General features: G+C 42.4%; 1 protein-coding gene across 3 annotated transcripts in view; it reads left to right on the plus strand.

Annotated features, from left to right (window-relative positions):
• The window catches only part of LOC134351029 (leucine-rich repeat transmembrane neuronal protein 4), a 362646-nt gene that overhangs the window by 100880 nt on the left and 247694 nt on the right, over window positions 1-14072 (plus strand). The gene's annotated exons all lie outside the window — the stretch shown is intronic.

Genomic DNA, 14072 nt, shown 5'->3' on the forward strand with positions numbered 1-14072 from the left:
AATTGTTGTTTTTATTTTTATTCGGATATGGAGCATGGTAACGATCCCTTTGAGTCCATGCTGTTTTCTATGTTATCCATGCCATCAAGAACACCAAGATAGTACAATGGGAAAGGCAAAGGTTCAACGGTTTGTTTTATTGTCAAAGTACGCATGTACAATACAACTCTGATATTCATCTTCTCCAGATAGCCAGTAAATACAGAAAGACCATGGGTGTTGGTGATAGAAAAGATATCAACTCCCCCTCCCACAAGAGGCATGAAAAAGAAAAGAAGAAAGACTCTCAGACCTCAAAATCCCCCCTCACCTGCAGCAAAAAACAGCCACAGTAACATTCCCCGATCCTCTCACTTGCAGAAAAGAACAGCAACTGTAGCACCAAACCCCCAACCCTACCTCTTGCACACAAAAGAGTTAGCAGATCACCCACCTGCCAATCGTCCACAAGAAAGAAAACAGCAAAAAGCTAAAGGAAACCAATATGAAGTACAGTCCAATACTCAGAATATGGGAAGCAGCTTCTCATCTGCTAGCTCAATGCTCAACCCAGCATGGATGGAAACTGTGCAAAGAGTCGGTTGGATTTGAACCCAGGACCACTCACCTCGAAGTGCAGTATGGATGCCACTGCACCACCAGTCATCTTAACCCTCTGATTTAATCCTGGTCTAATCATAGGACAATTCTCAATGACCAATTAACCTACCAACCAGTCCAACTTTGGACTATGGGAGGAAACCAGAGCACCCAGAGGAAATCCAAGCATTCGTGGGGACAGTGTATAAACTCCTTACAGGCAGCAATAGGAATTGAACCCAGGTCACCTGTACTGTAAAGTGTTGTACTAACCAGTATGTTACCATGCTGCTCAATACTTTCTTACAAGAAACCATAGTATTTTGGCCTCTTGCATTAGCTATTGCTGCCTTAGGAGAAAGGAACTGGCTATCCACTCAGTCTTTACCTCTTATAATCTTCTCAGCATCTCTCAAGTCACCTCTCATCCTCCTTAGCTAGAATAGTTAAAGTTGTGGTTACAGAGAAGGTGCAGTACAGATTCTTGGGCAATTGGGGATGGACGATAAACCGTGAGTTTCTGTGCTGTGAGGTGATACACTGAGTGGAGTTACAGGCTCAGAGATCCAGAGTCAAACACCTGACACACAGAGGCAAAATTAAAACTGGGGCACTGACGATATAATAGACCATGTTACCCATTAATTGGTTGCTGTAAATTCCCCCGGTTTATAGGTGGGTGGCAGATTCATGAGAAGATGATGGAAATAATGGGAGAATGCAGTACAGGTGTGATGGGATCCTGAATTACCCCATGAACTGTTGTTTTGAAAAGAGAGAGGGAGAGAGAGACGAAGACTAACTGTGGGACTGTCACTTTAAGGAACGAGAAAGAACTGGTTAACTGCTGGATTTCTGCTGAAGTGGAAATAGCACCGAGCAGCTCGTAAGTTGTTATGGTGACCAAGGGTGTTATTTAATGTACACTCGATGTTATGATTTTCAGCAGGTTGTTGACACTTTCTTCAAGGATTTTTGCCTGCTTGCATTTCTTCACAGAGAGAGGAAGGAGGGATTATTTGAATGACAATTGATGCTCAGCACGGGAAGATAAAATAGGAGGTCAGATGATACAGACCTCAGACACATGTTTGGACACTGAATGAGCATTGTTGTGCCCGCAGAAAAAGTGGGTTTTGGAGGATCGATCAAGCGGATCGATCCATCGCTCTTGCAGTGGAAAGAGAAAAAGGGTTGACTGGTGGGGAGTTGTCCATGTGTCCACCCTCGCCTGCGGGATAGCTCCACCACAGAAAACCAGTCCCCTTTGTTAGAGTCACAGTCAGTGACTTTTAAAAGATTTCAAAGGACAACGAGATGATCGATGGTGTCAGCTCACCTGAGGACTCAAATCTCTCCCTCTTTCTCTCTCCATCACTACTCAACTCAATACCATGAACTGAACTTTACTCACCATCGTTTGACTGTATCTTTTTACCCCTAGACTTAAAGAAGCTTGGTTTTTTCATACTTATATTTCCACACTTACTGATATACTTACTTATATATATGATCATTGCTAACCTGTTGATTTATCTACATTTATATTACTGTATTGCGTAGTTACTAATAAATATTATTAGTTTATAGCAATACTGGACTCCAAAGTGTTTTCCATCTCTGCTGGTACTTTATTCCCGTCACGGGTTACGTGACACGGGAAAGAAATAGTGAGTGAATGGGAGTGTTCTGTGGGCTAGCACAGATTTGAAGGGCCAACATGACCACCTTTTATAATGACATAAAGAAATACATATGTAAGGTAATGGTTTAGCCAATAAAATCCATAACCGGTAAACAAATAAAGTTTTAAAAACAATTTAATGTTTATTTCACCATTTCTGTATGCAGCTCATTGGGCCGGAAGGGCATTTTCTATACTGTATCTCTAAGTAAAATAAATTAACAAGCACTTGCAATTGCCTTAAGGTAATGAAAGGTACTTATAAAATGCAGACTCTCTACCCCAGCAATAAATACTATAGCAAGCAGTTCCAAAATCTGCTCTCTAAAACCTGGTTTCAAAATCTGACATTGGCCCAATTCAAAAATACTCAACAGTTACATGTTCACATATTTTTTTAACATCTGTACCATTAGAAAGCTCATTAGACGTTCGGGAAATGTCAGAGGAGTGTTATTGCAGTCAGTGTTTCATTGGCTGTTCACTCTGGTAACAAAGCTTCATTCCCAGGAAGCCAAGTGAAGTGAAGTCTGTGCTTTAAAAAGACTGGGAGTTCATCGCTTCACAGGGACAGATAGTGCCCATTGTATTCCCAGTTTCAACAGCCCATCATTGGTGTTTCAGCTTCAATCCTTCCTGCATAGCCACTTGGTTAGAAACAACTGACTTAGAACAGCTGGATCAAAGGTTTTGTGTAAACTCTTTCTCAGAAGCAGCTGGGTCGAGACTCCTAGTCCCTCTTTGGATTACATCAGCTCTCAAAGAAAGCAGACGTTCCTAATACCTGTAGCGACCTCCAATTAGCTTCAGAGGCAGAGGGACAGGACTCACCACTGGATATTGGAACTTCTGACTTATGTTTTGTGGAGTTATAGAGCTGTACAGCATAGAAAAAGATCCTTGGGCCCATCACGTCCATACTTAACCTTTTGCCCATCTACATTAAACCCATTTGCCCAATTTAGGATTGTCTTTCCTTGCCATCCAAGCATCTGTCTAAATGCCTCATAAGCATATTAATTTGATCTGATTCCATCACCTCCTCTGGCCACATGTTCTAGATATCAAGCCACTCACTATGTCCTTCAAATTCCCATTCAACTCCTTCCTCTCCCAATAATCCTATGCTGTCTTTATGTTTGATATTCCTATCATAAAGAAATAATCCTGCCTATCTGACCCAGAATCAGGGGCCACAGGTTCAGAACAAGGCCGTGTAGGAGAAGAGGAGGAATTTCTACAATGAAGGTCATGCATCATTGCAATCGTCTACCCCACAAAGCTGAGGATGCTCTAACATTCAGTTTAGAGGAGGATAAGATGGACAGATTCTTGGGGCGTAGAAGAGGGAAAGATTTTAGAGAACTGACAAGTAAATGGAACTGTGCACAAACCTAGATTAGCCATGACCTTACTCAATCACAGAACTGGCTCAAATGCCATAATGGCCTACTCCTGCATTTCCACATCTTGTAAAGAGGCAGAGCAAGTAGGCTCGAGGGCAATTGGCAGTACATGCTGACCTTTTCAACACTGGAGGGGGTCCAGAGGAGGTTCATGAGAATGATCTCAGGAATGAAAGGGTGAACGTTTGAGAAGCATTTGATGGTTCTATGCCTGTACTCATTGTAGTTTAGAAGAATGAGAAAGAACTTCCTAAAAGGCCTGGATAGTGTGGACATGGAAAGGATGTTTTGTGTTGTGGGGTGAGTCCAGAACCAGAGGCACAGCCTCAGCATACAAGGACACCCCTTTAGAACAGAGATGAGGAGGAATTTCTATAGCCAGAGGTAGTGTATAGATGGAATTTATTGACATGGATGGCTGAGGAGGTTCAGCCATTGGATATATTTAAAGAGGAGGCGGATAGGTTTTTGATTAGTAAGGGTGCCAATGGTTACAGGGGAAAAGGCAAGAGAATGAGCCACGATTGAATGTTGTCTTGATGGGCCAAATGGCCTAATTCTGCTCCCATGTCTTATGGCTTTAATGCATGACCATGGCAATTATGGCCTCATCCTATCAGAAACAGTCCCCTTGTCCTCTCCATCCAATTTGAAACTGACTCTTTATTTTCACTTTTCCAGTTCTATGATAGGGATATTAACATGAAACATTAATTCTGATTCTCTATTTGCAGATGCTGCCTGACATGGTCAGCACTTTTATCATTTCACATAAAAGTTGCTGATGAACGCAGCAGTCCAGGCAGCATCTCTAGGAAGAGGTACAGTCGACGTTTCAGGCCGAGACCCTTCGTGTTTGCGTATTTTCAGCATTTTCTGTTTTTGTTTATGATGGAACATGATTTGGTTGCAATGCCTTGTTGTTGACAAATTTGAATCAGTTTAAATGTTTGCTGTCCTACAAGTGAATACCTTCCCTTACTTCACCATCCATTTCCAGTTGCTGGATGAAGCTAGTTTTTGTTAAGCTTGTTAGCTACAACTACATGTAGAAACTTTTCACCATTCCACCTCTTAAGCTTCGCCTGTTAAATAATATCAATTTACCTTTTGTTAGAAAGTGGAGAAATATAGAACATTACAGCATAGTAGAGGTCCTTTGGCCCACAATGTTGTACCAATCTTTTAACCCCATATAAGCTCAATCTAACCTTTCCCTCCTACATAACCTTCGATTTTTCTATCAACTATCTGCCTATCTAAGAGTTTCTTAAATGCCCCTAATGTACCTTCTAACAACACCCCTGAGCAGGGCATTCCACACACACACATCACTCTCTGGATTTAAAAAAAGAAGCTAACTTTGACATCCTCCCTATATTTTCCTCCAGTTACCTCAACGTTCCCACATATCTCACAAAAATTTAGTCAGACAGAAGTCAGATCCTGAAACTTGGAGAGCAAGTGCGGATCAAAGACCGTGACTCTGGCACATGGTCCATGCAAGGATATATGCATATTCCTATCAAATCCAGATGGAATGAGGGACATCTCTGAGAAGGAGCCATGTGGATCTACAACCACAAGCTTCAACCTATAGTTGTGATGCATCACCTGTCGGTACACCAAAGGGGCCAGCAAATGTGAAAAATGAACATATTGTTCAGAGTTTTCTGAAAGACACAAATATTAACACAGCAAATGCAAGCAATACACCTGTGGAAACAAATAGCAGAGCAAATGGACCATTAAACTACCTCAGCGACTGATTGAAAGTTTATGAGTGGATAAGGGACTGTAGTTGAAGTTGAAATGTTGGAACAGTTGAAAATTTGAAAAAAGAAAAAAGAGACCAGCTACAGCGTGTAGATATCTTTGTTGGGAAGGATTATTTTTCCATGCAATTTTATGAGGACATAGCATTATGTTGGTTTTTCTTTCAAAAGAAAGGATATGTTATTTTGTGTGCAAAATAAAGAACTTGCATTCTCAGGGGGCAACGCAATGGGATTACCTGGAACCAGAAACAACAATGGTGACAAGTTTGCACACACACAGGGTTGAGCGGCAGTTCAGTATTGAGACGTTCTAATGTAAACCCAAGCCAAGTTTATCTTTATTAAGAACAAACATAGCAGTGACCTTTCTTTCCATTTATTTGCTCCAGTGGTGTAGATATAGCAGACAAACGCTCATCCCCAAGTTGTCACTGAAATGAGGTTGTAGCTTGCAGTCAATGTTATTGGCGGGTCCAGACTCAGAGAGAAATCAGACTGAGGAAGAACTACAGTGCTCCTTCTCTGAAGGGCAACACTAAACCAGATGCACCTTAACATCACACCAGGAAGTTTCAGCTGGATATAACTGAGACTCAAATTTTGTAGGGCCTCAGCCTGAAATGTCAGCTATTATTCCCCACCATAGAGGCTGCCTAACTTTCAGAGTTCCTTTAGCATTCTATTTGTGATGGTCAGGATTTCCAGCCTCTGCACAATCTCTTGTGTATAAGAATTTGCTGACTTGAAATTCCCCAGCTGCATGCTAGGAGTTGAAGGACACTTGGATCAGTGGTCTGGAACCCTAGTTCTTTGTTCAATGATGTAACCATAATATTACTGTACCAACTGTGATGTGTTCTAACTCTTCAAGTTAGAAGGTTGTGCATTCAAGACCTACTCTGGAGATTCATACTATATTCTGTGCCTGATTAGCGAAGCATCTATTTGTATTAATTCTACACTATTCAAGAGCAACACACACAAAATGCTGGAGGAACTCAGCAGACCAGGCAGCATCTATGGAGGTGAATAAACAGTCGACGTTTCAGGTTAAGACACTTAATCTGGACTGGAAAGGAATGGGGAAGAAATCAGAATAAGAACGAGGGAGGAGAGGAAGGGGCACAAGCTGGTAGGTGGTAGGTGAAGCCAGGTGAGCAGGAAGGTGGGTAGTGGATGGGAGAGGAGGCGTGTATGATGTGTGAAGCTGGGGGTGTTGTGGGGGGGTGATAGGTGGAATAGGTCAAGAGCTGAAGAAGAAGGGATCTGACAGAAGAGGAGAGTGGACCATAGGAGAAAGGGAAGGAGGAGGGGCACCAGAGGGAGGTGATGGGCAGGTGAAGAGAAGAGGTAAGAGGGGAGCCAGAATGGGGAATAGAAAAGTGAAGAAAGGGGTGCAGGGAGAAATTACCAGAAGTCAGAGAAATAGATATTTATTATATTGATCATTATACTAATCTAATTTTATTCTATCCAATATTCCCGTCAACTCTCTCAGATTCTGCCACTCTAGGGGAAATTTGTAGTGGCAATGCACCTACTGAACTTAGGGTGTGGGTGGAAACCAACATACCCACATATGCCTTAAGTCAACAGGAGAGCATGCAGAATCAGCTCTAGAAGTTAGGACTGACCTTGGGGTCACAGGCCACTGTGAGGCAAAATCTACCTGCCGTAACTGAGCAAAGGTGAACAAACAAGCCCAGGTTGTCACTGTGGTAAGGGAGATGGGGTGAGGTGTTGACCTGTCTTCTCGTGACAATGCAAATTATCCTGCAGCAATGCTTCAAAGAAGAGCAGACGTGTTCTGGCCTCTTGTCATGTGACTGAACTCAGCTTTCAGTTCATTATCAGGTTGTTGCTTACGGGAGATTGCTGTGCCCGACTTGGCTGTGTGGTATGCTACTTCACAAGCCTGGACACAGTCGATTAGCTGTAAAAGACTTTTGGATGATGTGAAAAGTGTAATTGAAACACTCCATCCTTGTCAACGTGCTTCTCAACACCTTCAAGTGCAACCTCAACCTTCCAATAACACAGCTCCCAGAAGTATTCTAAGTATTAAACCTGATTTTGGTTTTAATAATCTGCTTGTGGATGAGGCCATCTTTTATAAAGTTCTGCATAACAACACTGCTCTCATATCTGAATGAAGTCAAGTATCCTCTGTAATACACAAAATGTTGGAGGAACTCAACAGGTCAGGCAGCACCTATGGAGAAGAATAAACAGTCAAGTTTCAGCATGAGTCCCTTTTAAGAATCAGAACCAGTATCAGGTTTAGTATATATAAATAGTTAAATTAAATAAATAGTCCAAAAATAGAAATAGCAAAGTAGTGAGGAAGTGCTCATGGGTTCATTACCCATTCAGAAATCAATGGCAGAGGGAAGAAGATATTCTTAAATCATTGAGTATGTGTCCTTAGGCTTTAGTATCTCCTTTCAGATGGTAGCAATGAGAATAAGCACGACCTGGCTGATGGGGGTCCTTAAAGCCTTTGTGATGCATCGCTCCTTGAAGATGTCCAGGATACTACGGAGGGTAGTGCTTGTAATGGAACTGACTCACTCTACAATTCTCAGCAGCTTATTTCGATCCTGTGCAGTATCTCCGCCACCATCACCACCCGTACCAGACAGTGATGCATCCAGTTTGAATGCTCTCCACGGTACATCTGTAGAAATGTGTGAGTGCTTTTGGTGACATACCAAATCTCTTCAAACTCCTAATGAATTATAGCCACTGTGATGCCTTCAGGGCAGCAGCATCTGCAGAGTCTCTTGTATTTAATTATCCTCTGTGCCTTCTTTCATCACTATCTACTCCTGCTGATACCATCGTGGATCATTGAACTTGTACACCAAGATTTTTTTTCTTCCTCGACACTCGCTAGAAACTTACCAATCACAGCGTACGCCCAAGCTTTTCTAGTCCTCTCAAAATGCATCACCTTGTATTTATCATTTGCTTTCTTTGTTTATTGTTCTCTCGGTGATATTCCACCTGTAAAGTCAAAGTCAAGTTTATTCTCATCTGTGTAAGTACATAGCATTGCTCAAGCAGCATAGCAGAATTCGTAAGGAAGCCAGAAATTAAACAAAAATTAAAACACAATCTTTACAAGAAAAAGCACAATTAGAACAAAAGAAACAGAAGTAGCAAGCACACGCACACACAAACAATTCTGGAGGAACTGAGCAGGACAGGCAACATCTAGGGAGAGGAATAAACAGTTGATGTTTTGAGCCAAGGCTCTGCATCCAGATGGCATTGACAAGGCACGGCGACATTTTGTGGGCAGCAAACAAAACTGCTAACTATTCTAGTAATTAAACTTTTTTCTGGACTAAAATCACTGCATTCTGCAGCCTGTAATTTCCCTTAGGGAGTTGTGTGTTTGAACTGTCTGTATAACCTGGCGTTTCTTGCGGTGTCCTGAAGGATTCAGGGAACTAGACTCTCAAGAATGCATATACAGATGCACGGCCATTGCTGGAATGGACTTGGAGCTGCATTGAAGCAGTGGGACTTGGGCTGGAGTGTAGTAAATGAACCAATATTTAGCTGATTTAAAAGCCAAGCCAAATGGAAAAGATGAAAGCATGGAGGCCAAGGTAAAGAACAAACCAGTGTTCAGCTCAGTACTCTGAGAGGGTTTACTCACCTCAGTGCTGAAAGGCCCTGCGGCTGAGGCCTGCAGCCATCAGGCGTCTGCACTAACCGCGACACAGAACCGGCCCTGTGGCTGTGACCTGCCGCCCTCTGGCTCCTAGACAGACTGCAGCACTGAACTGGCTCCATGGCTGTGGACTCACATTCAGGAATTCTGCCGTTCTGTGTGCTATTTGTTTACTGGTTAAATTATTTGCGGGATTTGTTCTTCTTTTTTCACATTGGGTGCTTGTTGTCTGGGTTATTTTAGTGGATTCTATTGTGTTCCTTTGTTTTGTGGTTGCCTGCAGGAAGACAAATTGCAAGGTTGTAAATTGTTCCATGCTTTGATAATAAATATACTTGGAGCTTTGATGAAGAGCCTTGGCCCAAAGTGTCAATTGTTTATTCTTCTCCATAGGTGCTTCCTGACCTGCTGAGTTCCTACGGCATTAGCATGATGCTATTACAGCTCTGGGCTTCTCAATATCCCCACTGTCCAAGATATGCCATTTTCTCACAGCAAACTTCGGGCAGGAGATACAAAAGCCCAAAGTCCCACATGACCAGGTTGAAAAACTGTTACTTCCATTCAACTAATTAGCTCTTGAACCAACCTGCACAACCCTACTCTATACTCAAGCAGACTATGATCACCTTGACCAGACTGCATTGTAATAATTTTGTTTCATTTAGTTTAAATTGTGTTGTCTGTTGTGTAACTTATGCTTTTTTGTTAATTTTGCATCTATGGGGCTATGTGCCTGTGATGAACATAGTGGCAAAAGGGACCATTATGAAGCCAGTGGATGTAGATAAGGTCTACTTAGCCAAAGGCATCAGTAGTTGGAGAATTTGGGAGGAGGGTGAAATTCAAGATCTTTTATGAAAACTTTGATCACTTCGCACCAAAATGGACTTTTGTTTCTTTTAAATATGAGATTCTGTAGATGCTGGAAATCCAGAGTAACGCACACATGCAGCTCACTACCTGTTACAACACTGGTGCTTAGGGCACCATTATCTGTCTATACCGTCGCACGCAGATAAAGAAGGATTCTTCATTGTTATTTCCGTAGCAATTTTCTTTTGACCAGTCAGGGTTGTTAGCCCTAAGATGAACTCCGGAGTCTGGAGGACCAGTGGACCACTCTTAGTCTGGCCTCTACCCTTTGAACTTTTTGGCATGTGCAACCCCACCAAAAGCCAAAGCGCAATCCCCTGACTCCAGCCAACACAGCTCTCTAGGTCATTGAGGTGCACCAGCCTCCACCCCCTCGATGTTTGACACACACACAACATTTTTATTTATTTATTGTGGTCCTCATAGAGGGAGTGAGCAGTTTCAAGTTCCTGGGTGTCAAGATCTCTGAGGATCTAACCTGGTCCCAACATACCGATGTAGTTATAAAGAAGGCAAGACAGCGGCCATCGAACGCTCTTCATTTGATAAGCCTTTCAATCCCGGAACAAATTTCATGAACCTCCATTGAACCCTTTTCAGTGTTAGCACAGCCTTTCTAAGATAAGAGGCCCAATGCACTTAATGACTAATGCCACTTCATAAATATCTTCCAGCTGATCAATCTGTATTGCCAATATTGGTGGCAAGTGAGTGTGAATACCACCACTGCAGATTGCCTCCAAGTCGTACACCATCCCAACTTAGAAATGTGTTGTCCTCTCATCATTATTACTGGGTCTAACTCAGAATCAGAATCAGGATTAATATCACTGATATTTGTTAACTTTGCAGCAGCAGTACATACATTTTTTTAAAAACTGAAACGCAGTAAGTAAGTATATAAATGTATATAAAATAGTTAAGATAAATAGTGCAAAAAAAACAGAAATTGAAAAGAAGTAGTGAGGTAGTGTTCATGGGTTCAATGTTCATTCAGAAATCGGATGGCAGAGGGGAAGAAGCTGTTCCTGAATCACTGAGGGTGTGCCTTCAGGCTTCTGTACCTCCTTCCTAATGGCACCAATAGAAGAGGGCATGTCCAGGGTGGTGGGGTTCCTTAATGACGGAAGCCACTTTTCTGAGGCACGACTCCTTGAAGATGTTTTGTGTACTACGGAGGCTGGTAGCGCTGCCTAATTTTACTAACGCTCTGCAGCTTGCTATGATCCTGTGCAGTAGCAACAGCACCCCATTGCCAGCTGGTGTTGCAGCCAGTCAGGATGCTCAGAATGCTCTCCACGGTACATCTGTAGAGGTTTTTGAGTGTTTTAGGTGACGTACCAAATCCCCTCAAACGTCTGATGAAATGTAGGCTTGGGCCTTCTTCCCAACTCCGTGACAAGGATGGGGGTGGGGGGGCACCTTCAAGAAGATCTGCAGTGGTTCTGGAAGTGGGTTCACCATTACAATCTTGAAGGTCATTACGGAAAATTTCACCCACACACCTTAAACTGAGTTGAAAGGATTAGCTAACTCACTCCTATTCCTTGTTGTGGCAACGATTGAACATCAATTTACCTTTAATTTCTAATCATTCATGGTTTTAGCAAAACGGCCATTTGATTGCAACGTTTTCATTTGTGGTATGAATAGAATTGACCGGCTGTCTCACCTTTCTAAGATCGTGATTGCCTCTGGCCGTAAAGACAATGTTCCTGCTCAGGAAGGTACAATTGACTGTGCTTAGCACTTGCCTGCTGCAGTGTTTTGAAAAAAAAATAATTGTGTAGTGAAGGTATAACAACACCCTGTTCAGTTACGTGGAGATAATTAACAATTCAAGGTTGCTAAAAATAGACTTGCTTACTTGGTGGGCCCACAGAACCCTCCGGGCTGAAATGGCTCATACGTCAGGCAGTGTTTTACAAACATCCCATGCTATTAAAGACTCCTACTCAGTAATAGCCCTGTTGTTAGATTTGGGAACTCTGCAGATCTTCAGCTTAGTAAGGTCCATGGGTTTCCTCCAGCACCTATAACCCAAAGATGTGCTTATGAGCTGCACAATGCCCTTAATGCAGAGATGGGTGGAAGAATATGGAGAGAATGTGAGGAGAGCTAAAAATGGGATTAGCGTCGGATTAATGTACTGTAAATGAGTGGTAGATCAAAGCGCCTGTTTCATACTCTGACTTGATAACTCTAATCATGTTATTGCTTATTGTGAGTTCTCATAATGAACTAGTAGATCGAAGGACTTATTTCATACCCTGACTCGATGACTCTAATCGCATTGTTGCTCATTGTGAGATCTCATGATGAACCAGTAGATCGAAGGGCCTGTTGCTTGCTCTGACTTGATGACTCTAATAGTGTTACTGTTCATTGTCTGATTCATTGAATTATCTTGCAGCCATTTATTTAGTTATTGACATATAGCGCCAGGTAGGCTGTTCTGGCCCTTGGAGCCGTGAAGCTCAGCAGTCCCCCAAATTACCCCAGCCAAATCACGGGACAATTTACTATGACCGATTAACCAACCAACCAGTACATCTTTGGGCCATAGGAGGGAACTGAAGCGCCTTGAGGAAACCCATCTGGTCACGGTGAGAGCGTGCAAACTCCTTACAGGCAGCGGTAGAACTCAGGTCATTGGTACAGTAAAGTGTTGTACTAACCGCTACACTACCGTTTCTGTCAGATTATCTAAAACTGGGTTTACTGGAGATGCGTTTGATCGAACTTCAGACTTGCTGCATTCAACAAGATAAGACACAAGGTGATAAGGAACAGATGTTCAGTGGATGCAAAGCTGGCTCCCCCAACCAAGAGGGTAACTATTCGGGATCTCCATGGTTACATAAGGGACTATACATTGAAAGTAAAGTTAGTAAGCCAACATATTTCTCATGAACAACCAACAAGATTTTGTCATTGTCCTCAGACACACTGTGTGATTAACATATACAAAATGCTGGAGGAACTCAGCAGGCCAGGCAGCATCTATGGAAAATATACAGTTGATATTTTGTGCTGAAACTATTAACTCCAGTCCTGCTAAAGGGTTTCGGCCTGAAACGTCAACTGTACTTTTTGCCATAGATGCTGCGTGGCCTGCTGAGTTCCTCCAGCATTTTGTGTGTGTTGCTCGGATTTCCAGCATCTGCAGATTTGCTCTTCTTTGAGACATTGTGTGATTCTTGTGATCCAACTTTGCTTTACTTCCTCCAAAACCGTACTTTTAACTTTCAGGTAGAAAACCCTTATTGTACACGTACTGTATTTAACTGTTAATGTATGGGTGTAAAAATGAAGTGAGATGTAATGAAAAGTGAGGGAGTAATATATTTTCCCTACACACCCAGCATCTCCCCCAGTATTCTACCATTTACCCATACATTAAGGATAGTGTTTCCAAAAGCTCCCTTCTGGAAAGCACTATAGCTTACTGCCCGTTATGCCGCTGACGTTTAGGGCAGCAATGAAGGTCCTCCATCTCTGTCTATTCTTGGCCATCTTCTCTGTTGTGCCCCAGGTGTGGTTCAGGTCTTCATTTCTGTCTCTATGGTACAGCGCCAAGTGTCTTTGGTCTCTTGCATTTCTTCCGCCCTTCAGAGGTCCAACGATGTGCTGTATTGATAAAGGAATTGGTCTCTCTTCTCATCACAAAAACATTCTAGGGCGATTAACACAAAAACTTCACAATATCTTAAAAGTTTCTTCCTCACAGGCAGTTAATCTGCTCAGTCATTCCGGTTAGTTTTTGCCTCCCTGGCCTCTTATCTTTTACCTCGGTCACTGCACTGCACTATAAACACTTTAAACAATGTATTAGAATGCTGTTTGCATTGTAAATACATGTTGGTATTTATATAGAGTATTTTTGCCAATTTTATTCCATATCTGTACTTTAACCGTTAACTTTATTTTTATAAGAACATAAGATGTAGGAGCAGAATTAGGCCATTTAGCCCATCATATTTGCTCTGCCATTTCATTTTGGCTGATCCAAATTCCCTCTCAGCCCCAATTTCCTGCCTGCTCCCTGTATCCTCTCATGCCCTGAC

The sequence above is a fragment of the Mobula hypostoma genome, chromosome 8 (assembly GCF_963921235.1).
Source record: "Mobula hypostoma chromosome 8, sMobHyp1.1, whole genome shotgun sequence".
NCBI classification, from domain to species: Eukaryota; Metazoa; Chordata; class Chondrichthyes; order Myliobatiformes; family Myliobatidae; genus Mobula; species Mobula hypostoma.